The sequence below is a fragment of the Eptatretus burgeri genome, chromosome 3 (assembly GCF_056783735.1).
Source record: "Eptatretus burgeri isolate ZD-2024b chromosome 3, Ebu_testis_v1, whole genome shotgun sequence".
NCBI lineage: Eukaryota > Metazoa > Chordata > Myxini > Myxiniformes > Myxinidae > Eptatretus > Eptatretus burgeri.
The window spans coordinates 100389801-100417371 of NC_140963.1; the positions used below are offsets into that span (position 1 = coordinate 100389801).

A 27571-nucleotide genomic window follows, 5' to 3' on the forward strand; every position below is an offset into this window, starting at 1 on the left:
CTCCTGGCGGTAGTTCCAAGGAGGGTCACGACTGAATTGTCCGTCCGGTGGGCGACGCGGCTGCCATTGGAGTTACGTGGCCGATCACACGCCAGGCGGGTTAGAATTCGTAACAATATATATATATATATATATATATATATATATATATATATATATATATATATATATATATATATATACATCTTCTTCTTCTTCTTTCGGCTGCTCCCGTTAGGGGTCGCCACAGCGGATCATCCGTATGATCCGCATAGTGATTTGGCACATGTTTTACGCCGGATGCCCTTCCTGACGCAACCCTGGTCGCCTCTTACGACACAGGGATAATATATATATATATATATATATATATATATATATATATATATATATATATATATATATATATATATCCAAGGGATGGCACACTTTGTTAAGAAATAGAATACCCTGCCTGCAAATCACCAATGTTGTAGTTTCGAGTCGGACCAGCAATCAAACTCAGACTAGAGAGCTCAAAGTAAATGTGCTTCCTCTGTTACATCCTATTGGATGAGGAACTGCTTTCTTGAAATTGCCTGACTGCATGAATTGTTGTACCAGGGACAGAATGTGGGGCAAGAGAGTAGTAGGAGAGAAAGTATGAACTGATGAAGCAGAGAAAGGGTGTTGAGAAATGAGTCCTGAGCACTGCTACTGTCCAGAGATGAAAAGATAGTTGACCAGTCAGTGGAAAACCTGGTGGACTGCAGGTCAGGTAAATCTGCCTGGTGAAACAACCTGAAGGGGAACAACTTGCTGATTCCCTGATGAATAACAGAGAAAGACAGGTTTTCAATATATCATGATCTGAGGAGCCAACAGTAGCTGAAGAAGGAGTAAAGCTAAGAGGGGATGATAAACATGATCAAATAAAGTAAAAGTGGAAATCATTAGGAGAAACATGGGAGGGGAATCGAAAATATCTGAAGTGTCACACAAGGCCTTGGCTGAAATTCCAGAGGCAAGGACTGATGCCAAGCCAGCAGGAATTGTGGTAGCAGTTGAAGTAACAAAAGATTTGCAAAAGAGTGCTGGTGTGTGAGGATTCACTTGATTTTTGTTTTTTTCATTTCTCCCTGGGCTTTCTTTCATTTCTGACAGAGACGCTGTAGATGCAAATTCCTCAGAACAAGCTTTCTATGATTTTCATGGCTCTTGATTGGTGCAGAATGCTCAGCATTCTGCATCAGCCCTGCCAGGCTGGTCGAACGAAAACAACCCAACAAAGTAAAATTCATGAGTGGTGGACCATTATAAACAAGAATACTGAATGATGTAATAATTAGGAATAATGAATCACAATAAATAGGGATAATATTTTGTGGGAGATGCAAAATCAATAGCATATATTTGAAAAATTCAGACTTGAATTTTTTCCAATATAATATGGTATGTTGCACACGTGTACAATATTTATAATGAGAAGGATGAGGAAGATAAGAAATCATGGAATTGATTTTACAGCACGGTTCTTTGAATTATTGGGCATGAGCTCTGCATAAAAGCTAAGTGGGGTGAAAGAGGGGCTGAAACAAGCATTTCTCTCATGCTTGGCCAGGGTAAGATTGCCAGACACCCTTCCTCTGGAGACAATTCGAACAACATCCAAGATAACTGGCTAAAACTATTAAGAAGGTTCGAGTGGCTGTCTTGAAAGAAGTGAAGTGTCTCAAGTGGGATGAAATCCAAGTTTAAAATGCATTCTCCTGTGGTGATGCAATTTTTTTTCAAATGAACCATGCTGCTGGAAAAGCTATTAAGTGAAAGGAAACATCAAGCTGGCTATTCTGCCTCCGTGTAAATAGTAACAACTTTTCTCCAGAAGAGAACATTGAAATGCACAGTTTGATTCTTTTTGCACAATGGAAGATCTTATGTTAACATTGCACTACTTGCTGCATCTCTTAATGTTCCTCCTATGTCATTGCTGCTGTTGATAAAACATAGAAATCACAATTATAACCAGTCACAGCAAATTTTAAATAATATTCAACGACAATACTGTCTGTTATGATGACAAGCTAATTCACAATCGTGTGTGTGTGTGTGTGTATGTGTATAATATATACAGTATATATATATATATATATATATATATATATATATATATATATATATATATATATATATATATATATATATATATATATATATATATATATATATATATATATACATATACATATATATATATATATATATATATATATATATATATATATATATATATATATATATATATATATATATATATATATATATATACACGAGGTCTGTCTAAAAAGTAACGGAACTGACCACAGAAATTTTATTCAAAAAAATAAATTGAAGTCACAGCTTGTCCCCTTCAAAATAGTTTCCCTCCAGTCTAACACACTTGTCCATCCTCTTCTTCTACACTTCAATGCATCCCCGGAAGGCTTCTTCTGGAATCCTCTGGAGCTCCGTCGTCACGGTTCTTTTGATGGCCTCCACATCAGGAAATCGGGTCCACTTGATCACCCCCTTGAGCTTGGGGATTAGGAAAAAATCACAAGGGGCCAAGTCTGGCGAATATGGGGGTTGCTCCAGAGTTGGCACATTCCTCTCCGCCAGAAACTGTTGGATGCTCAGGGCACTGTAAGCAGAGGTGTTGTCATGGTGGAGCACCCAGGCATTGTTCTTCCATTGATCTCTCCTCTTGCCCCGGACTGATCTCATGAGGCGCTGGAGGATATCCTTGTAGATGTATTGATTCACTGTTTGACCCTGTGGTAGAAACTCGAAGTGGACGATGCCCTTGAGGTCAAAAAATGACGATGAGCATCATGTTGACCTTCGACTTCGACATCCTTGCTTTCTTTGGTCTTGGTGATACCAGACTTTTCCACTGACGACTCTGCTGTTTGATCTCGGGATCGTATTCGAATATCCACGATTCATCGCCAGTAATGACTCTCCCGAGCAGGTCTGGATCGTCCTCGAGGTGCTCGATAATGTCTTGACAGACAGTGACTCTTTGCCGTTTCTGGTCCTCAGACAACAGCTTGGGGACCATCTTTGCGCACACCTTGCATATTTCGAGATTTTCAGTGATGATGCTCCAGACAGTGTCCTTGTTGATGGAAAGTTCCTCAGCAATCATCCGCACCGTGAGTCAACAATCTGCGTGCACCATCTGCTTCACACGCTCAATGTTGTCCGCCGTTCTCCTCGTTGAAGCTCTTCCAGACCGTGGATAGTCTTCAACATTCTCCCATCCCTCTTTGAACCTCTTGTGCCATTCAAATACACATTTATGTGACATCGTTTCTTCCCCGTAGACTTGCTGCAGTATTGCGAAGGATTCGGAAGGTGTTTCGCCAAGCTTGGCAAGAAACTTCAGATTGGCTCTCTGCTCACGACTCATCGCGCGACGACTCAGACGAGACAACCTGTAAAGCATGACCTGTAAAAAATCACACAATGAGTGCAGTCAACCATCACCAATCATATATATTGATGGAATGTTGCGAAAGACTGTGACACAACTCGTTCATTCGAGTTGTGTAAGTGGAGCACACAGCAGGCTCAGTCCTGTTAGTTTTAGACGGAGCTCATATGTACAAGCACACACACACACACACACACACACACACACACACACACACACACACACACACACACACACACACACACACACACACACACACACACACACACACACACACACACACACACACACACACACACACACACACACACACACACACACACACACACACACACACGCTAGTGTGAATTGGCTTCCTATGCTCGCCTCACCACACGTTGCTACAGTGGGGCAAACACCGCCACATTACTTAAAACACCTCACCACCACTTTTTTTAAAACAACTTTCTGCAACTTTATTAAATACACCTCACATGCATTTAATTCAAAACACCTCACTACACTTCCCCGTAGAGACAGGCTTGTTTTAACTCAGGATATGTACGCGAGTTGCCATATTGTCATGATTTACACCAAGCAGGATTCAAACATTTATTTTGCAAAACTATTTGTAATATTCGTGATACTGGTATTCCACTTTTATAAGGAATTCAAGTTGAAGATTTAAGGTTAAATAAAAAAAATTCTTGAAATTTCAAAACAAAGAAAATAATTTTTCAAAAACTTTCAAAAAAAAGAAAAATAATTTTTCTAAATAATTCTAAAAAACACCCTCAGGATATACACAAGGGAGGGGTAGGTGCATCCCAGAAGTTTGGCATGATTTCCAAAGTTTGAGGGAGTAGTTCACTGACAACACAGGACAACACAGACACTGCACAGATATATACTTACAGTTATGCGATGCCGGTGCTTCCCCCATCGGGAATGGCACAAAACATATTGCAGTCCCGAGACAGTTATTTTATGAGTATTAATTTTAGATAGCCCTTCCCTTATGTCCAGTGGGTTGATGGGATTAAATGCATTGTGTGGGCTTTTAGGTAGATCTTTATTCTTTTATTTATGTACTTTGCTGCACACATGAACCTCCATTCTTCAAACTGACGCTCGGCTCAGATCTTCGCCGTATTCCAACCACAATGCTACGACATTTCTACAACCACTATAATGCCTTCTTAAAAATTCCCTCATCATCAGACTTCAGCTCAAACTTGTCTACACTCACCATTGACGCCACAATATTGACAACTGCCATCATCATCATCACTAACTCGCTGCACCACAATCACTTCATGACACCACTGCTGCCACCACTCAACCACCATCACAACCAACATTCACCACCTCCTTCTGGACCGGCAGGAGACATGGGAGCAGCCAGTACCTATATATATATATATATATATATATATATATATATATATATATATATATATATATATATATATATATATATATATATATATATATATATATATATATATATATATACACACGGGGCTGGATATTCTGGCATGTAGCTCAGGGCACAAGTGTGCGCTGGGCGCAGTTCAACATCGTGGGATAGCCCTAGCATTCCTTTCAAATGCGGCTCTCATTGGATGTCCGGTGTGTGTTCATGCCTGGAGAGCGCCACAAAATACCCTCGCCCCATGTTGTTCTAGGATCTCCATCACGTGGCAAAGCAAAGAGCAAATGAGGCCATTTCTGGTGCCAAGTCCTCTCCTGGGTAGACCCAACACGAGGTCAAGTGCCTGTGCATCAATGAGAGTCAGGGGAAACACCCATCGCTCTGCCTGTTCCACTCAAGTGTCATCCCTGCTGGAGAATTATAAAAGAGAGCTCTGTGGCCCGCCCTCTCTTTCGTGCTCCTCTCTGACCTGGCCCGCCTTCTTCTCTGCTCTGCTCTCTCGTCTGGTCCGCCCACTCTTCTCTCATCATCTGGCCTGCCCTTTGTTTGTGGGGTCACGAAGCAGTGGAATGGAGTCCTTGACTGAGTCAGATGCCAGGCACAAGACAGCATGCAGTTTAAGTTATTAGACATGACACAAACAGATTTCTTTACGCTACGCTAAGTCTATACCTCTCACACATTCTTTCCTCTATTTCAAAACCTTCTGACCCACATCTTCACACCTTCCTCTTTAACACCTCATCTGCCAATGGCTGCACACCTCATCGCACCTCCTCCAATTATGCACCTCAGACACCCTCAGTTTTCCTCTCCCCCCCTTCCTCCTCCTCAGTGACTAGGTTGTATTGGTCCGTCGACCGTGCAACGTAACAGAGAGGTCGCGAACAGCTCGTGCTGTCTCTCTCTTTCTTTGCTTTCTAATTTCCTCGGATGTGTTTCTTATGACACCTGCCATGTTAGTATAAGATAAGCCTGTGTAAGTATTAGATCTGGTTTGCCATACACTTTGTCCTCTTTTGTATATACGGTACATGTATATTATTTTGCCACACCTCATCAATCCTTGCTTTCCTCTGCTGTACATATTGCTTTGTATTAAAACTTTTTATTTTATTTTTTATATACCTCATATATATATATATATATATATATATATATATATATATATATATATATATATATATATATATATATATATATATATATATATATATATATATATATATATATACCGACATATACCTTTTCTCAACCTCACTGTATAAATAAATTACTTTTATTATAAATTCACCAAGTTTGTCCCATCTTTAGGTCATCTCTTCGAGCATGACCTAATAATATGGGTGTAGATGTCCTTCGATCCGTCCGTCCGTTGCGAAAATGATGATTTTCAAATTATATCTCTGCCATTTCTCAAGCGATCTTGAATTTGATTGTGGCATATGGATATATGGGACTATCTAAATTTTGATCAGGCCGGATTTTGGATATTCGCTTTCGTTTTCATGTCACGTGACTTCAAAGTTGGCAAAAATGCGAAAATGACGATTTTCATGCGAAAATGACGATTTTCAAAATCTATCTCCTCCTACATTTCTTAAGCGATCTTGAATTTGATTGTGGCATATGAATCTATGGAACAATATGTAAATTTTGTCAGGCCGGATTTTCGATATTCGCTTTCGTTTTCGCGTCACGTGACTTCAAAGTTTGCAAAAACTGCCCCACCTTCAGGAGGCTATATATTTTCTCGCAGAGATGACCATCACTCCCGCACGGGGGTAATTTTTTATTCATTTGTTCAGCGTAGTCTGCACATAATTAGCCAGGAAGTTTTACCCAACCGATTGGCTCTTTTTCGCCAGTGTGTACTTGGCAGCTCCACTCAGCTCCACCTGAAACGGTAAATTACACGCAAGTACGCATCGAGGGCATGAGACCTCCCTTGGTTCAGCCGTCCACAGGTAAGGTACCACACGAAGGAGGAATGGCAGTACAAATCAGCATTCTTGATTGCTTAACAACCCGCCGGAGCACAAAGTTATTTGTGCCCAGTAGTCTGAGCTCAGGACCGGGTGATCAGGAGGAACACACATATACATATATCTACGAGATATATATATATATATGTATATATGTATATATATATGTATATATGTATATATGTATATATATATATATATATATATATATATATATATATATATATATATATATATATATATATATATATATATCTTCTTCTTCGACTGCTCCCATGAGATGTCGCCACAGCAGATAAACCATCTCCATTTCGCTCTATCCTCCACATCTTCCATTGCACCTCCAACCACCCGCATGTCCGCCCTCACCGCAACCATGAACCTCTTTTTTGGCCTTCCTCTTCTCCTCCTGCCTGGCGGCTCCATCTTCAGCATCCTTCTCCCGATATACTCTGCTTCCCTCCTGTGCACATGTCCAAACCATCTCAATCTCACCTCTCTCACTTTGTCTCCAAACCGTCCTACCTGCGCAGTCCCTCTAATATACTCATTCCTTATCCTGTCCATCCTCGTCACTCCCAACGAGAATTGCAGCATCTTTAGCTCTGCCACCTCCAGCTCTGCTTCCTGTCTATTTATTAGCTCCATCGCCTCCAAACCATACAACATACCTGGTCTCACTACCATCTTATATACTTTCCCCTTAACTCTTGCAGCTACCGTTCTGTCACAAATCACTCCTGCAACTCTTCTCCACCCACTCCATCCTGCCTGCACCCTCTTTTTCACTTCTCTCCCACACTCTCTGTTACTTTGGACAGTTGATCCCAAGTATTTAAACCCATCCACCTTCCCCACCTCAACTCCTTGCAACCGCACCATAACACCACCCTCCCTCTCATTTACGCACATGTACTCCATCTTACTCCAACTGACTAACATTCCCCTTCTCTCCAGTGCGTACCTCCACCTCTCAAGGCTCGCCTCAGCCTGCTCCCTACTCTCCCTACAGATCATGATGTCATCCGCGAACATCATAGTGCATGGCGACTCCAGTTTGATCTCGTCCGTCAACCTGTCCATCACCATTGCAAACAGGAAAGGGCTCAGAGTCGATCCTTGGTGCAATCCCACTTTTACCTTGAACTGGTCCGTCATTCCTACCGCACACCTCACCGCTGTCACACTGTCATCATACATATCCTGCACAATCCTCACATACTTCTCCACCACTCACGACTTCCTCATACAATGCCACAACTCCTCTCTTGGCACCCTCTCATAAGCTTTCTCTAAATCCACAAACACACAATGTAACTCCTTCTGGCCTTCCCTATACTTCTCCATCAACATTCTCAAAGCAAACATCGCATCAGTCGTGCTCTTTCCTGGCATAAACCCATATTGCTGCTCACAAATCGTCATCTCTCTTCTCAACCGAGCTTCCACTATTCTTTCCCACAACTTCATGGTGTGGCTTAACAACTTTATCCCTCTGTAATTTCCACAGCTCTGCACATCACCCTTATTCTTGAAAATCGGAACCAGTGCACTTACTCTCCACTCCTCCGGCATCCTCTCACTTTCCAAGACTTTATTAAACAATCTGGTTAACAACCCCACTGCCATCTCTCCAAAGCACTTCCATGCTTCCACTGGTATGTCATCTGGGCCAACCACCTTTCCACTTTTCATCCTCTTCATAGCAGTCCTCACTTCCTCCTTACTGATCCACCCCACTTCCAGATTCACTATCTCCACCTCTTCCAACCTTCTCTTTTTGGCCTTCCTCTTCTCTCTTGGACTTCCAACAGTCCAAGAGCATTAGGGTTTAACCTGGACATTTTTGGTAACAAGCTGATTTTTTCAGGAAAAGTTCAGGAATGTGTGTGAAATAACATTCTAAAAGTCCTCATGAATCCTCCTTGAGCGTTTTCCGCAATCCAAAATGGCGTCCAAAATGGCCACCATTTCCTGTTTTTCTCATAACTTTGCAAGTAGGTTTACCTATAACACATTTTAAATGTCTACACATATGTTTTGAAGTATAAGGAACTCAATACAATACATATCGGAAGATTTTGAAACACACAAAAACGAATAAAACCGCTTAAGCTCTTTCAGAAATCCAAAATGGCGTCTGAAATTGCTGCCGTTTCTGGTTTTACACCAAGGTACTTCAACACGCACTTTAAATGTCTTAATATATGTTTTGCGACTCAATGAAATGAATCATATACTTATTGGGAATTTTTCAAAAACACGCATTTACCAATAAAAACACTTGAGCTCATCCTGAAATTCAAAATGGCGCCCGAAATGCCCCTTTTCCTGTTGTTGTTTTCTCATAACTCTGCAACTAAGTAACCCAATAAAGCACACTAAAATGTCTTTATATATGTTATGGGAGTCAAGGAATCTAGATAAATTCTTATTCGCAGATTTGAAACACGCATATCTATACCAATAAAACTACTTGAACTAGTCCCAAAATCCAAAATGGCGCTAAAGATGGTTGCAATTTCCTGTTTTTCTCATGACCCTGTGACTAAGTTACCTCAATATGCACTTTAAATCTCTAAATATATTATGTCTTGAGAAATAAGGAACTCATTCAGATACTTTGAAGTACAAAGGAAACAATAAAACCGCTGAAGTTCTTTCTGAAATTCAAATGGTGCTCAAAATGTCCGCCACTTATCAACACACTGCTGTTTTAGCCTGTTTCAAGAGGCAAAGACATTCAAAACAAGATCATGCTAGAGATTCAAACCTCAAAAGTTTCAGATGAATCTTTACCTTACGCATGCACACACCTAGTTGCATCAGTCATTGTCTTCATCGTCGGATGCTGTATCTTCAATGTTGATGTCCTCTGAAGTTGGGGTAATATCATCGTCGGCATCTATAAGAGTTGGTGCTGTATTGTTGCAATTGAGACCACTGCATTTACTGCACATTGAGGTACAAAAGAGCCCAAGTTTCTTGCAGCTACATGTCATGCTTCTGCAACCATCTGGTTTACACCCACATGCCACCATGTTCAGCAAAGTGTCGGGTGCAACAGCAATGTCTGTTTCTACCGGGGTAAGAGTCCCGTCCTGAAATCGCCAGCCCCATTCTGTTGGAGATAAGGAGTTACCCATCCATTCCTGGATGGTAAGATAGGCGCGATATGAATGTTGCTTTGCTGCAGCACTAGTTGGAGGTAGACTTTCTAGCTGAAAGGATGAACTCGGGGAACTGCGACCGATTGCCCGTTTGTATGCGATGTGACGGTAGTCATCAAGAGATTCAAAACTGCTGGCTCCATAAAGCTTAAGAATGAAGCCTTCCCCAGCTTTTTCCACCTCGTCATGGGTGCTTCCACTGTTTGTGAAGGTATCCAGCAAGTCGTAGTCCCGCTTCTTGTGCACCATGTTGAAAGCTTTATGCTTGCCCTGACGATAGATCGCAGAGACCGTGTCACATCCCGTCACAGCATGAAGAAACATCAAGTGATTTCTTGTGTCCCCTATGGCATGCTGAATCTCATGAATGTTGAAGACCGTGACAGGATTACTGCGGCATAGCATGTACACATCTGTGGAAGAGGTTGCCCGAGCAACTAGCATTACCAGTAAGTCTGTGTCCGTACCAACGACAGCAACTGGCACATGTTCTGACTATGCCAGTGCTAGTGCTGTGGAGACAATCAGGGTGTCGGCGTCTGCTTCTGCCTGGACTTTTGGAAGAACTCAAGAGGTCTTATTGGTACTTGCGTGCTTCAGCATCTCTTAAGATGTATTCTAATGAGTTCCTCATACTTCAAAACATATATGTAGACATTTAAAGTGTGTTTTGGGGAAACCTGCTTGCAAAGTTATGAGAAAAACAGAAGAAGCGGCCATTTTGGACGCCATCTTGGATTGCGGAAAACGCTCAAGGAGGATTTATGAGGACTTTTAGTATGTTATTCTAGACATATTCCTGGACCTATCCTGAAAAAATCAGCTTGTTACCAAAAATGTCCAGGTTTGGGCCTATTTTGACCTAATGCTCTTGGACTACTCATTTTCTTCATTCATCAGCTCGTTCACATATATATATATATTTTTTTTTTTTCTTCATATATATATATATATATATATATATATATATATATATATATATATATATATATATATATATATATATATATATATATACATATATATATATATATATATATATATATATATATATATATATATATATTGTTGTGGTTGACCAAATTCGCAAACCACCATTCAGGTCCCTTAGGTGAGATATCTCGGTAAGTATATGTGTAGTTAGGCCCAAACCCGTTGTCTCGAGGGAATAAATGTCAGTCATGAGGGCTGCGACTCTTCAGGATAGCCGTTTTTCTTTTACTATCTTTATTTTGGACCAGCCGCCATTATTACCACCACCAACCACGTCTCAACAGCCATCACACAACAACCACCAACCACAACGCGGCCATCACACAACAACCACCAACCACAACGCGGCCATCACAACAACAACCACCAACCACAACGCCGCTTCACCACAACCGCCACGACCTTCACCGTCACAACTCGCCACCATCGCATCACCGTCATCTCGCGCCACTCGTGGGCACCGATGCTGGACTCGTGTAGGGTGCGCACCGAGCAGCGTGTTCAAAAGCATCGCGGACTTTCCGCAGAAAAATGGATCAAAAACGACTCACGCCCACTTTTGTTCCGTCCAATCGGTGAGCGAGGGGCGGTTTGGCCCCGCCTCCAGGGCGTTGGAGGGCGGTCGCTATATGCAAATTCATGGATCAAAAAGCATTCACGCCCACTTTTCCTCGGGCCAATGGGGAGCGAGGTGAAAGGTCGGAGGCAGAGGGTCAAAGATGAAAGAGCGAAGCCACGGGGCTTATAAAAACGACTGCGTTCGTCAGTCGAGTTCAGTGCAGTTGGGAGTTCGCGGAGTCGGAGTGAAGAGGACAGAGCTGTGGAGAGGCGGCGGCGGCGAAGGCGGTTGAAGGGGTGCTCGCGTCGGATTCGGGGAACTGCGGAAGGAGAGGCCGGCGGCACGACCGAGGTCGTGGTGGAGACGCTCGTCGCGGGACCCAAGATTTTGTGAAATCCTCCTTTCCCCGAGCATCAGCAACTCCCTCCTGTTTCCCCCCGCGCTGAGATAGTGCGACAAAAGGGGGCCCCCTTCCCACCCCCTGCCAGCCACTGTCCGTGAGGCCCGCGGAGTTGAGGCACCACCGCCGCTCCGCGTCTCATCATCAGACGGGTAGGCCCGACACGGTCTCGGCCCCAGGCCCGCCTACCCCCTCATCCTGGAGGGTGGTTCTCTTTTCTTTTGCTTTGGGAATGTGTGTTGGCGGCGCCGTCTGTGAAGTAAAATTGTATAAGTGTTGCCGAGTGCCCGGTAGTCGGATAGATCTGCATTGTTGCATTTGCTTTTTGTCTTCTTCTTTTACATGTGCTTTTGGTGGAATTGTATATGTGTGCTTTCCGTTCATCGCGAAATAAATGTGCTTATTATTGAACTGTTTTCCCGCTTCGCTTCGTCATTTCTTTCATTGAATCCCCATCTTGCTTCACGTAAAGGGTTGGTCGTGGGCTAAGACGCCCGATAATTAATCGAACCGTCGAGGCCGACGAATAACACCGCTCGGTTATCCCGATAGTACGGAACGGGTCGCTTAAGTGGCCCGTGTCCGAAGTCGACCTGCGGCGAGGTGCGATCGCCCGGTCTACCCTCCGTGTGGGTACTTAGGTAGGTTGAATTTGGCGAGCAACCCTATCCCACGCGGGGGCCGATTGGCTCGATCACGGTGAGACCGAAAGGTCCACCCGTGACTGGTTCCCGGCGTTAGTCCGAGAGGGTCACGACTGGATTGTCTGTCCGGTGGGCGACGTGCCGCGATTCGAGTTACGTGGCCGTCCGCACGCCGGCAGGCGCGAATCCGCAACAATATATATACATATATATATATATATATACATATATATATATATATATATACACATATATATATATATATATATATACATATATATATATATATATATATATATATATATATATATATATACATATATATATATAATATATATATATATATATATATACATATACATATATATATATATACATATATATATATATATATATATATATATATATATATATATATATATATATATACATATATATATATATATATATATATATATATATATATATATATATATATATATATATATATATATATATATATATACATATAATATATATATATATATAATATACATATATATATATATATATATATACATATATATATATATATATATATATATATATATATATATATATATATATATATATATATATATATATATATATATATATATATATATATATATATATATATATATATATATATATATATATATATATATATATATATATATATATATATATATATATATATATATATATATATATATACTGAAACGCAAAAGAAACTTACCACCTTTTAAACCTTCAAATATCAACAATAACACTGCATGTAGTAAATGTGTGAACTTATTTGTGGACAATAGTGTCCTCAGTCCTCACTGTCAGACAAAATGGTCACCTGAACCTTCAATGGTCACTTCATGGCACAGTTGTTGAACAGCCGTTTTGACTGTCAGTGATGAGCCAAGCGGTACGGGATGATTTTAATGAGCTGCATGTGATGTCTTGATATTGGCTTTAAAAAGGCCAGTGCAAAATGGGCATTTCAATCAACATGCCGCGATTGTCAAGGGATCAACGGCAGTGTGCCTTGGGCATACTGCAAGGCGGATTGAGCTACCGTGAGGTGGCACGTCGCCTTGGCTGTTCACACCAGACGATATTGGCCCTGGTTGACAGACACCCTCCACAACTCTGCAGATGACAGACCTCGATCAGGGAGGCCAAGAGTCACCACTGCAAGGCAGGACAGGCAGATGGTCCTGTCAGATGGCTTCAGACATTGAGGACTGAGTGGGACAGAATCCAGCAGCAATCCATCCAAAGACTGGTAGGCAGTATGCGCCGACGATGCACTGCCTGTATCCAAAACAATGGTGGCCACACACGCTATTGAAAGGGGATTGACATTGCACCCTGTGCCGTTCTGAACTGTAGAACAAACTTATGAGATGGTGTATCTTGGTCAAAAACTTGACATGTCATCAAGAAAATGCCAATGTTTCAATTAGCAATTGTTGGTTTGTTTTATTTTGAACTGTTACAATTTTATTACATTTCAAACAAGTGGTAAGTTTCTTTTGTGTTTCAGTATATATACCTGGTGTTGGCGTAGTGGTTAGGGTAGCGGCTTGGGATCCAAAAGGTCCTGAGTTCAAGCCCCGTTGGCCGCTTGAATTAATACACACCAGGAGGTTAACTCAGCCTGTCATCCTTCCGAGGTTGGCGAAGTGAGTACCAGTTTACTGGGCCCGGTGTATGCCCCAGTTAGAATAGGTGTACCATATCCCTGTGTCATAAGAGGTGACCAGGGTTGCGTCAGGAAGGGCATCCGGCGTAAAACCTGTGCCAAATCATTATGCGGATCATAACGGATGATCCGCTGTGGCGAGCCCAAACGGGAGCAGCTGTAAGAAGAAGAAGAAGAAGAAGAAGAAGAAGACATATACATATACATACATATAAAATTACCCCCCTGCAGGAGTGATGGTCATCTCTGCGAGAAAATATATAGCCTCCTGAAGGTAGGGCAGTTTATGCAAACTATGAAGTCACGTGACGCGAAAACGAAAGCGTATATATTGAAAATCTGGCCTGATAAAATTTAGATATTGTTCCCTAGATTTATATGCCACAATCAAATTCAAGATCGCTTGAGAAATGTGGGAGGAGATAGATTTTGAAAATAATCATTTTCGCATTTTTTGCCAACTTTGAAGTCACGTGACACGAAAACGAAAACGAATATCGAAAATCCGGCCCGACGTAATTTAGATTTTTTCCCATAGATTCATATGCCATAATCAAATTCAAGATCGCTTGAGAAATGTAGGAGGAGATAGATTTTGAAAATCGTCATTTTCGCATTTTTTGCCAACTTTGAAGTCATGTGGCACGCAAACGAAAGCGAATATCGAAAATCCGGCCCGATCAAAATTTAGTTATTGCACCATAGATTCATATGCCACAATCAAATTCAAGATTTCTTGAGAAATGTAGGAGGAGATGGATTTTGAAAATCGTCATTTTCTCAACGGACGGATCGAAGGACATCTACACCCATATTATGAGGTCATGCTCGAAGAGATGACCTAATAACAAAATTGCCCCCATGCAGGAGTGACGGTCATCTCTGAGAAAGTATATCGCCTCCTGAAGGTAGGGCAGTTTTTGCAAACTTTGAAGTCACGTGACACGAAAGCAAATATCGGAAATCCGGCCCGACCAAATTTAGATATTGTCCCATAGATTCATATGCCACAATCAAATTCAAGATCCCTTGAGAAATGTCGGAGATAGATTTTGAAAATCGTCATTTTCGCATCAAAATCGTCATTTTCGCATTTTTTGCCATTTTTGAAGTCACGTGACACGAAAACGAAAGCGAATATCGAAAATCCGGCCTGGTAAAATTTAGACATTGTCCCATAGATTCATATGCCACAATAAAATTCAAGATTGCTTGAGAAATGTAGGAGGAGATAGATTTTGAAAATCGTCATTTTGGCATTTTTTGCCAACTTTGAAGTCACGTGACACGAAAACGAAATCGAATATCGAAAATCCGGCCCAACCAAATTTAGATATTCTCCCATAGATTCATATGCCACAATCAAATTCAAGATCGCTTGAGAAATGGCGGAGGAGATAGAATTTGAAAATCGTCATTTTCACAACGGACGGACGGACGGACGGATCGAAGGACATCTACACCCATATTATTAGGTCATGCTCGAAGAGATGACCTAACAAGGAACAAACCATGTGACCTATGATGTCATTTGTGTGAATCTTTTGTTCCACATGGTTAGGCGATCATACATGTAAAGTTTCATCTCAATCTGTTCAGCCACATCAGCGAAGAAGATTTTTGAAGGGTTTTTTTTTTAACAATATGGCTGCCGAATCAGGTGACTGATGACGTCAACAATTTTTTTTCAGTGGACCATTTTTATCCTATGACCTATGACATCATTAAAAAAATCAAACTCATTCTTCATGAGGAGTACTTGCCATACGCCAAGGTTCAGGTTTTCCTTCGTACGGTTTCAGAGATAGAGGTCCAAATTTTTTTTCGTATTTTCAACATGGCTGCCACACCACGTGACGTATGACGTCATAATTATCAATATAACATTCTACATGAGCTATCGCTCCTTTGGTGAAACTTTTGTTCAAATCCGCAAGTGGTTGCGAAGAAAAACACTAAAGTCCTGTGGGGACAAACAGACAAACAAACAAATGAAAAATCACTCACAGAGTGATACTTGGTGAAACGGAATGGCACTCGGTGGATCACATACCTCTGTCAGGCTGAATAGTTTAAATTTCTTATGCCACTGATAGGTCAGATCTGAATTTGGACCCTAACCAAAATTTAATCAGGTTGGTCCTGTCATATAACCAACTCATCCACCTAGTTTTGTCAAAGCTTATCCACAACGTATTGAGATCTCATGTGAAACACAGTTTTTGTCCTCATCTCTCAGTGGTGAAGAATCACTTGAAAAACTCTCGGACCTGGATTCAAATCTTCACCAAAATTGAATCAATTATTCATTATCACACACCCAACATGTCCACCAAGTTTCATTTGAATCCATCCAAAACTTTTTGAGTTATCATGCTATATATCAATTTAGCATGATCTCTCAATGGTGACGAATCACTGAAAAAATTATCAGATCTGGATCCGGAATCGGATCTTCAACAAAATTAAGCGTTTTTTGGGGGGGGTGGTACCCTATCGAAGCTCAAATGATATCTAACACACAGAACGTACAACGAGGGGGGCAGGAGACAAGAGATGTGGGGGGATGGAAAAAACAGTGCTGAACAGACACATGAGGAGATCTGTGGAAGGGCAAGGGATGTGGCGGGGTACACAGGGTAAACAAGATAGACACTACAGCGACTTTCAGGAAGGAAAGCAGGGAATCTGGAGGTGGGTTTGAGGTGGATTAGCGGGGATACAAAAGATCGTTGTTTTGGATGGAGGAAGACAAGAGGTGGTTGTTTGAAGTCCTGGATGGAAGAGTGGGATTGAAGAGAGTGTTGGAGATTGTTCCAAAAGCGGGAAAAAAGAGGAATGAAAGAGTGAGGATGAGCAGTCATTCTTGATTTTGGTAGTGTTACCAGAAAGGGGGTGCTGGCAGACCTCCAGCACCTTGCAGAAATATGGGGAGGAGATATCTCAGACAGAGCGGGGGGGGGGGTGGGGAGAGGTGAAACGGTAGAAGACAGATAGACCACTGACCTGCCTGTGGTGAGAGAGTGAGAGATCCAAAGACTCGGCCACATCACGGGAGATAACAATAATCCTAAATGCCTTGATTTCCACAGTGTGAAGCCGACAAAGGTGGGAGGTGGGAGTACTGGCCCAGAGGGGAGAGCAGTACTCCATCAGGCTGTGGATGAAAGCTTTGTATGTGGTCAGGATCTCAGGTGTGCCAAGGAAGGACTTTGCACGACAGAGGATTCCCAGTCAGCGACTGGCTTTAGAGGCCAGGTTGGAAATGTGGCTTTCCCAGGAAAGATAATGGCAGACAGTGAGACCCAGAAGCTTTACTGAAAGGACTTCTTCCAGAGGATTGTTGAGAAAGTAGATGGGAGGGGGGGGGGTTCCAGACAGTCCTTTTGGAGAGACATAGTGAGAGTGTGAAATTTGTCAGGATTGAAAGAAAGGTTCCACGTGTTGGACCAGCTAGTGATGTTATCCATATCTGCAGAGAGTGAAGATGCTGCTGCTTGCCGATCTGAGGGATGACAGATGGTATGTCAGAGGGTGGAGTTATCAGCAAAGTGATAAAGCGGATTTTCCAGAGAGTCAGAGAGATCATTGACGAAAACCAGAAAAAGAAGTAGGCTCAGAACACAACCTTGAGGAACTCCAGTTTGGACAGGAAGAAAAGATGACCACTCCATTAAGGGCTACACAATGGCTGCGACAGGAAAGGAAGTCTGCGAGCCATGAGTAAAGATGACCTTGGAAACCATAGGAAGAGAGTTTGGTGAGCAGGGCAGGGTGTCAGACCAGATTGAAGTACACAATATGTCTTGTGAAATGGCTCTGATTTCATGGCTGGCATTGAGGATCTCTATCCATTGTTGGGAGAGCAGAAGCAGCATATCCAGGGTAGAGTGACCTGGTCTGAATGTAAATTGATGATCGAAAATCAAACAATTGGAGAAGAGGAAGGATTTAATATCTGAAGCGATGATGGATTCCATAACTTGCTGATGATTGGGAGAAGGCTGATTGGTCATTAGATGCAGGGATCTGTTTTTGCACCTTTTTATGCAGAGCGGTCATGTTTGCTGATTTCCAAGCAGATGTCAGATGACTTTGAGCGAGTGAGAGGGTGAGGAGAACAGAGATAGGGTGAGCAAGAGCAGCAGAGTCGGTTTTTAGGACACGTGGACTGATGCCGTCTGGACCGGTTGCAGAATCTGAGTCAAGGTTTGACAGAAAGCTCTTCACCTTGTCAGAAGAAAAGGAAACAGAGTCACGGAACAGCTGGGTATGACTTGGTGTGTCCAGAAAGTGACGGGTTTGGGATAAAAATTTAGAAGAAAACAAGGAGTTTAGGCATTCAGCCTTTTCATGTGCAGTGTCAGCTGTGCAGCCATTTGAGGTAAGGGAGGGGATGGAGAGGGAACATACACCAAAAACAGACTTAACTAGAAACCAGCAGGATTTGGAGGAGGTAGACAGGTTTGAGAGTTCAGACTTGAGATTAGAAAGATGTTGTTTTCTGGCTCTTGTGTTTTCATAAAAGACTGAAGCTTTATGTTAAAGGAACTGAGATTGCCTTCAGTTGGATTAGCCTTCCATGAGGTGAAGGCACGTTGTTTCTGGACAACTGCCTCACCACAAGCTTCAGTGTATCATCGACGGGAGGAAGGGTAGGACAAGTAAAGATGAGATTCGATAAATGTGTGCATGAGAGAGAGTAAGTTTCTTTGAAAGAATTCCGAGAATGAGTTGATGTCGAAGAAAGTGGAGATGGGAAACCAGCCTTGAAGTTTGATTGCTCCTTGAAGTCCCTGCCATTTTGCCTGAGTGAAATGCCAGACCCGACGGTGCTGAGGTGGTTTTCTAATAACAGCCAGAGAGATGTCCACTTTGACAAGCACATAGTCAGATGAACCGATTGGAGCAAAGGAAGAACAGCAGATATTTTCAGGGAAATTGGTCAAAATCAGATCCAGAAGAGATGGAGTACCGTTGGTTGAGATCCGGGTCGGGAAGTTGACAGATTGCGTCAGTCCCAATGAGTAACTGAAGTCCTTTGCTGAAGTGCCAAAGCAGGTGAGAGAGGTACCCACACTCAGCCAACTGGAAGCATTGCTGTCGTTGGCCGGTCTCCTTCACACAAATAAATTTCAGAACCATTGCTGGAAAACTCTGGCCAGAAATCGTGTGACAAACAAACAGACAGACAGACAAACGCTACAGACCAACATACTTGATGAAATTTCTTGTTGCAAGTAACAAATGGACCCAAATGCAATACCCTCCCCTTCAGCGAGGGCTATAAGCTCAGGAGGTATCAAGATATGAAAGCTTTGGAGGGGTGGGGGGGGGTTGAATACTTTTGCAGACCACTGTAGAAGAACTCATCACATACACACGCACACACACACACACACACACACACACACACACACGCACACACACACGCACACACACACACACACACACACACACACACACACACACACACACACACACACACACACACACACACAGTTTCCATAAATATGTTCCTCCTCAATTTATTGAACATTAACAACTATTCCTATTGCACTACATTATTATTTGAAGGATGTGGTAAATTATACGAATCCTACAATACCCTGAATTAAACGTTATTTAATTCACAAACCTCAAATTAATTTTATGCCTGAAGTGAGAACTTTGGCAATTTGTAAACGACTGACTGTTTCTCCAAGTGCCTGGATCTTAAGCTGGGTTCAGCTGTTCATCGAGTTTTTAAACACATAGAACTTTTGAACCTTTTTGCCCAGAACTTCTCCAAACCCTGGGCCCACATTCTCAACCGTGGGCACACATCAATGGATCCATAACCTCAGCTGTGGATGTACAGTCAGTGAACACGATAATGCAACGCACGTGCAGGTGTGCGCACACACATGAAATGTACTCCATGACATGATGATGCTTTTGAGACAAGTTTGACTCGGACATAATGCGGACCGCAGTGCAATGTTTCTTTTTCACCCTTCCCTTCCCCCTCCTCCTTCCCATTTTTCCAACATGCACATGGTTTTTCAACATGCACGAACATTCCACCAACTTCAACATATTTGTTAGGAGAAAAGTGCAACAAGATGGTAAGTTCGTTCATGTTGTCAAGAAACCCACCACTCATCAATGATTTTTACCTCCGCCACTGAAGGTGAAGAAGGTAATGTTTTCACCCCTTTCTGTATATTTGCCTGTCTTTTTGTCTGTTTGTGTACAGGATATCTCAAAAAGTTGTGGACGTATCTGGATGACATTTTGTGGACAGGTTGGTTGTGTGACAAGGAAGAATTGATTCCATTTTGGTGAATATCCGGATCCGGATCCTACATCACCTTACTAGTATCAGAGAGTGGTACAAGAGGTTTAAGGGGACTGCAAATTGTCAGAAACAGAAAAGTACTGGTCAACCAAGCACAAGTACAGCAGATGTTGAATGAGTGTGTCAATCATTTCAAAAAGTCCCAGAAAATCAATTTGACGTGCATCCAGAGAACTGGGACTACCAAACACCACTGTACACAAGATTTTGCAAAAAAGACTGCAGCTTTATGCCTTTTAGGTGTAAGCATGAGGGGAGGGAATTCTGGACTTGCATTTGGCAGATGGACTTGTGGAGAATGAGGGGGGGAGGGTAGTACAGGGTTGAACGAAATGGGGTACATTAAAACAGCACGTTAGTACAGCATGCAGAGACTGCTCGAATATGTCCATGGTGGGGGGGAGGTGGAGAGGGAAGTGGGTTTGGGAGGAGGTAAGCATGAGGGGAGGGGGGGTGCAACATGATGACAAGGGAAGGCAGCGTAAGGGGAAGGGAAGGTGGTGTGAGGGGAGGGGAAGGGAAGGCAGCATGAGGGGCAGGGAAGTGAAGGTAGCATGAGGGGAGGGGAAGGGAAGGCAGCATGAGGGGAGGGGAAGGGAAGGCAGCGTGAGGGAAGCGGAAGGGAAGGGTGATAAAATGCACCCAAACAGCAATATTTTCTTTTTAACCATCAGGTTTTAAAAAATAATGTGCAGGAGCATTTAAAACCCACAAAATCTCCCTGGCAAAGGCTTGTCTGCCTGCCTGCATGCATGCCCATATGCTCTCACATGCAGAGACTTTTGCACCCCTCCGGTCAGCTCACTCCGAATCGGATTCTTACATGCTACACTTATTTTTAATCTATGCATTGCGCCAAATGAAGGATGCAATCATCAGAAATGGCGGAAAGGTGACATTGTGGGTTTCTTTATACTTGAAGGCCTCCATTCTCCAATAATCCACAAGGTCGGGTGGAAGCTTCGTGATGATTTATTTGAGGAACAGAGATATATCTAAAGCTGCAAGTCTGGGAAGGGAACCATTGTTTTTGTCAGCCTCGATTTCCTCGATGATGTTGCTAAACCTCTGTAAAGTTATGTGGTCATGAGGAGAGACGTGAGTCAAAAGTTCCAGCTTGTTTAGTAATGATTGTGCAACATTGGTGCTGAATCTTTCTTGAAGGTGATTCCACACCTGTTCCAAACTGACAGGGTTTGAAATGTATCCTCAGTTAAGATGCTCGAACAGTGCTTTGGATTCTGAACCATCAGCCATATATTTAAAAATGATGTTAAGCTGTTCATCAGATGCTAGCTGTACTCCTCTGATCATGTTCTGGAAGGCCACATGCCATTTCCTGAATTTCTCAAGGTTATTGTCAAACACAGAAATCCTATTCAAAACTAAGTCTCGACGAGACAGAAAGTTTACACAGTCCTGCATGGCAGGTATCACTGTTGGAATGATTGATGGCTTGATGTTTCGACCGAATAGCGAATGGCTAGACACTGGTAATGTTTTTTTCTGGATATGTGGTGTATGTCCTCGCAGCATATGCAGGTACAGCATGAGTGGACATTGGATTTCGTGAGAAGTAAGCTGATTGGTTGTCAGTTGTAATACCAATGGATGGCGACATAAGGTCAGTCGACACAGCGAGATAACGAGTGATCATAACCGGAGCTGGGTTTGTGACAAAAGAGCTAATAACAGGACACGTTAACACAGTGTTGGTCAATGTGCAACCGTGACACATAGCACTGGAGAAGGATGATGACATGACGGTTGTGAGCAAGGCAATAGTTGGTGTCTGGTGAGTCGTATGATAGACCAGGAGCTGGCATCGTGTTAAACTGAGCACACAACTTGCCAGTTGGACATGTTTGATGTCGATGAGTTCTCCATGGTTGCTGGTGCTGCAACATTGATGGCTGGTGAAAGGAAGTCTGTCTGAAATGACATTGGTTCGAGCAATGTAGCTGGGTTGGCACATACCCAGGTATCCAGTGGAATACCTTCAATATCGTCTTCAGATAGAATGGATGGTGGTGGAGATGTGGCAATCCTGGGCAAGGGCATTCCCACCTTCTCTGCAAGTGTAGGTAATGCAGCTGCCAAAATATTGTCAAAATGGCCCCATCACATTGCATCAGACATCACCTCCAACTGGGCCCGTGTCACAGCAGCTTCTTCCTCCTGCTTCAGTTGTTTGAGATGTATCTGATGCTGCGTAGCTTTCAATTGTTGCTGCATTTGTTGCTGCATCTGTTGCTGCTTGAGATGCATCTGTTGCTCTTCGAGATGCATATGTTGCACTTCGAGTAGCAATCGGCTTCGTCCGACTTACATTACATGGCAGCTCTGACAGAGGCCTCAGCTGCTTCTGCTTTGGCCTTCAATATGAGTGAAGACCTGGAAGAGTTGGATGAACCCTGGAAGCCAGCGACAGACCACGTGTGAAGTGAGCTCGACATGGTGGCTCTTCTCCCCCCTGGCAACGAGACGAGCATGAACTCATGGTTTTACTTTCCTGGAACAGCCTACGTGTCCTGATTCTTTGAAGAAAGAATGATCCACGCAGCTTACAAACACTTAGAGGTTTTAATTACTTTTACTTTCTCGAAAACACTTCAACTGCGATGGTAAAAACCATACTTTCTCCACATATAACAAACATTCCACCAGAAAGGGAAGAACTGCCCTCACCCCATTCCAGCAGAGATGATGCAACACATGGATGGAGCATAAATATGCATTTTACATTCAAACTTGGTAACATCACACATGTACGTCCCAGTCATGTAGAGAGGGTGTGTTTAGTCACCAAGCAGCGAGCTAGTGATTGTCAAGCCAGCCATTCCTTATCAATGGTTTTAAATGGCTTAAGCCACTTGGCAAGCACTCCACACAAACTTGGTAACCGAACTCACCCTTGGCTTCTGGGGTATACCGGTGTGTGGATTATGTGTGCCGACAATTTTCCAAGAGCATGTTTTTCCCCAAGTGCAGGGTATACCAGGAGGTGGGTTATTTGCGTGAAAATACGGTAATTTTTTTATTAGCCTTTAAATCTCTTTAAACCTTTATTTAAATTGAATTATGTACTGGAACACTGCAAAACAAATTGTATTTTTATAATTACACAAACCTCCAGTTTTGCAGTACTTGGACATGCTCTATAGGGTGGAGTATGACAGTGCTTGGTGTATTAAAGACTGCTTCAACAGCGCTAAAGTTCTGGATTTATTTAAGGATCTTTAAAGTCAATATTGTATTAAAATTGAAGTAGTACTGTATTCTATACTTAAACACTGCGTGGGGTATCATGTTCTACGAACTAAGTAAGATAGGAGGCATCACTTTCGTACCGACCCGCGTATACACAGGGGAGGGAGAGGACACCTTGCCATACATTCCCGATAGGTGCATCCTTCCCCCACATTACTCTACAACTAAAATTCAAATGAAGGGAAACTTGTAATAAAATATCTTGCAGTATAAATATATTTCTGCAGAAGCATTGCAACAGGGGATTCATGGATGTGATGTGAGGTGCAATAGCAAAGTCAATAAAAAAAAGGAGAGGAGTTGAAGTTGAAGACGAGAACTTGCTTTTGGAACTCATGCTGTGATCCTCAAGGTCATACTTGGAAAAAGTGAAATATAAAGTGTAAACAAAGGAGCAGCTGAGGAAGAAAAAAAATAAAGAAAGGTTTATAAATCAGTTGTACATCGTCATAACCTGGACACCAATTCTACAAATGGTTACCTTTCTTGAGGGTTTACTGAAGATCTATCACCAAACTTGTCTCAGTACCACTATAGGTTAAAAAAGAACTTCTCTTCATTAGAACCAGGAAAAGATTTAGCTCAATTCAAGTCGCCACGAATGCATATTCATCGTCTTTTTATGGCTTCCATGGTGACAAGTAAGACAGCATGAGATAATTAGCTGGGAACACACAACTGCGGGAGAAATGAGCCAATAACGGTTTAATGGAGGAATCAAATGGAGTTTCAATCTTCTGAACTGTAAACTCAACTCTTGCGCATGTGGTTACATTCACTTCACAGCTAAAAATCATAAAGGCAACTGCGAATTGAACAGCATGGCCTCAGAGAGTTGTTGGTAAAACCATTAGTATTTTGAGGCGTTATCTGGTGCTGATGGTTCATCCACTGAATGCAAATTGCATCAAATTTTGCATGATAATCGTAAAAATAAAAAAATAATAAAAAGTACATTGTCCAGTGGTTACAGTGGTCTATCTCCTCCAATAAAGAAATGGCAGGTGTGAAATTGGACCAAACTGGAGTCTTATCATGAAGTGACTGCAAATACGTGTTTAACATATCTATTGCATCAGGTAGGATTTGCATGCACTGCACGAAATTGCAAAGATGATAAATAAAGGCTATTTGCATTCCTATCAAAGACTCATTCTCAGTGTTCATAAAAATGCCAAAACTAAAACTACAAGAAACACATTGGAGCATAAAGGAGACTCAGTTTTCATGGTTAGCCAAAGACTATATTTGCATGGTCAGCCAGTGGAAGAAGTTAGTCTCTTGAACCTCTCAGAATTGTTTTCAGTGACAGTAAAGCTGGCCCCAATAAGCTATCCAAAAATGGGCATCCTCCCTCTTTCCAAGTCATTCCATGAAAAATCAAAACTACTCACAGCCTGCAAGGCCTTTATCCATATATCAATGGAGTACTGCTCTCCCCTATGGCATGGCACACCACCATCACATTATTATCTCCTGGAATCTGTGGAATCAAAAGCACTCATAATCATTGTAATCTCTCACAATAGGGCAGAAACGTGTTTCTCTCATCTTGCTGAAAAGATGACCACTGTTTATTTTAACACCGCTCCTCCAGTCTAGCTCTGTCTGCTCTTTTAGGACTCCAACCCACCCAAGAAACTCTGGAATACACATGCTCTTCCTGGAACACAGATTTCCTGAATATCTCCACTCTTTTGTTTCTCAATTCTCCAGTCTGTGGAAACACCTTCCCGAGGCTGTTAAATCCTACTCTACTCTTCAGGAGTAGAGTACACAACGAGTACAAGCCAGATTAGATCTGTGAATTGCTACAGGTACCATGTAAACTTGCACTAACCTGTTTCATGGTCAGGTTGTCGGCGACTAAACAGTCTCCCTCACCAGCTTTTCTGGTGAGGAGAGTGTATGGATATGGACACACATAAGGATTAACAACAAAACCTGACAAAGGGCGGAGGAGCTCCTTGTGAGCCAAAGGCCATCCATTTCTGGTGCCCAACTCTGTCTGCGGACATCCTCCTGCAGTTGGGTTACTTTTATTTATTTATTTATTTATGTAGGAGGTTGGTGGCAGGATTTGCACTCCAGCCACCGAAAAACCCTTCACTCTGCAAAACAAACTAAAAATGCAAAGAAAACTAAAAACTCTCTTTGTGAGAGTTCCACCTGCGCAGCTGTCCTTCACAGGGCAGCTCACTGGTTGATGGGATTGGGGTAAAACTTTTGGGACCCCCACTCTTTGATGATAGGAGGAAAACCACGGGGTAACCTTCCCGGGTTGGATTGTGGTAGTGTGTGTCAGGGAGGTGCTGAGGTGTCGTCCACCAGAGGGCGGTCTTCTTGGGTTAACCTGAGGCGGTCCCTTTGGGTGGGTGCCTGCAATGTCCTATCCCTAAAAGAGGATGATCACCTGTCTGTTATCATCTGAGCTCACCTGTTTGAACATCGGTATTGCAGCACTCTCTGAGGTTTGGAGATCGGATAGTGGAGAGATCGTGGGGGGTGGTTACACCTCCTGTTGGTCTGGTCGCTCTGATGGTTTCCATGCCCAAGGTGTTGCTGGACTACTCAGCGGATGCATCCGAGATAGAGTTCACAATGTCGTGCCATGAGTCTTTTAATGTCGGCCATGAGTCGACAAGATTATGAGTACACAACGAGTTGCTGGAGCTGTGTCCAATAAGCTGACAAATGATAATTGAGGTAACACCGGTCAATGAGCGTAATATGAGACGAAGGATTCGTCACTCCTTGGGTGTCGTTTCCCTGGTCTCTGTGTATGCTCTTACTGAGGCAAGTGATCTCACCATGAAGGACGTATTTTATGCCATGCTCGAGTCTGTGCTTGATCAGTGAATTAGGCGAGACACTCTTCCAGTCTTGGGGGATTTCAATGATAGGGATGATTTTGAGAGATGCGTTTGTCCTCATGGGTCTGGAACTGTGAACGAGAATAGCACTAATTTCCTTGACTTTGCAAGAAGTCATGGACTTAGAGTGGCTGGTACATGGTTTCAGCAAACACAGGCTCATCACTGGACTTGGTATTCCAACGCTGGTGGTGTGGCAAAGGAGATTGACCCTGTGCTCGTTGATGGTCGCTGGAAGGTGATCCATAACTGCAGGGTCCACCGGAGTGCTCAGGTCATCAATACCGATCATAATCTTGTTGTAGCAACACTGAAGTTGCAACTTAAATCTGGGAGAATGGTACCATCCCAGTCTAGGCTGAATGTTGGCAAGCTCAAGGATCAGAGGGGTGCTAAGGAGTTTACAAACAGGCTGATTGGGGATTTGGTGGGTCTGGGTGCTTAGGGAGATCATAAAGAGTTGTGGAGTGCCTTCAAGACCACCATCCTTGATGTTGCCGGTGGAGGTCTTGGAACTCACTGAATGGTGTAGAAGAATTGTGTCTGTCAAGCCACACTGAATATCATTGACCGGAGTTGCAGGGCGAGGCTAAATGGCAGAGCTGAGCTGTTCAGGGAATTGAGGCGTAAAACTCTATGTGCGCTGAGGGTGGACAAGGAGGCCTATGTGCAAGGAATCTGTGAGGAGGTAGAGCATCACCTGTGGTCAAGTGAATTTCATGATTCTTACAGGGGAAATCACACATTGCATTCCTCCATGTCCATCTCTCGGA

At 42.7% G+C, this 27571-nt stretch overlaps 1 protein-coding gene across 2 annotated transcripts in view; it reads right to left on the reverse strand.

Annotated features, from left to right (window-relative positions):
- Positions 1-27571, reverse strand: part of LOC147030532 (inactive dipeptidyl peptidase 10-like) — a 780352-nt gene that overhangs the window by 651836 nt on the left and 100945 nt on the right. The window lies entirely within an intron of this gene.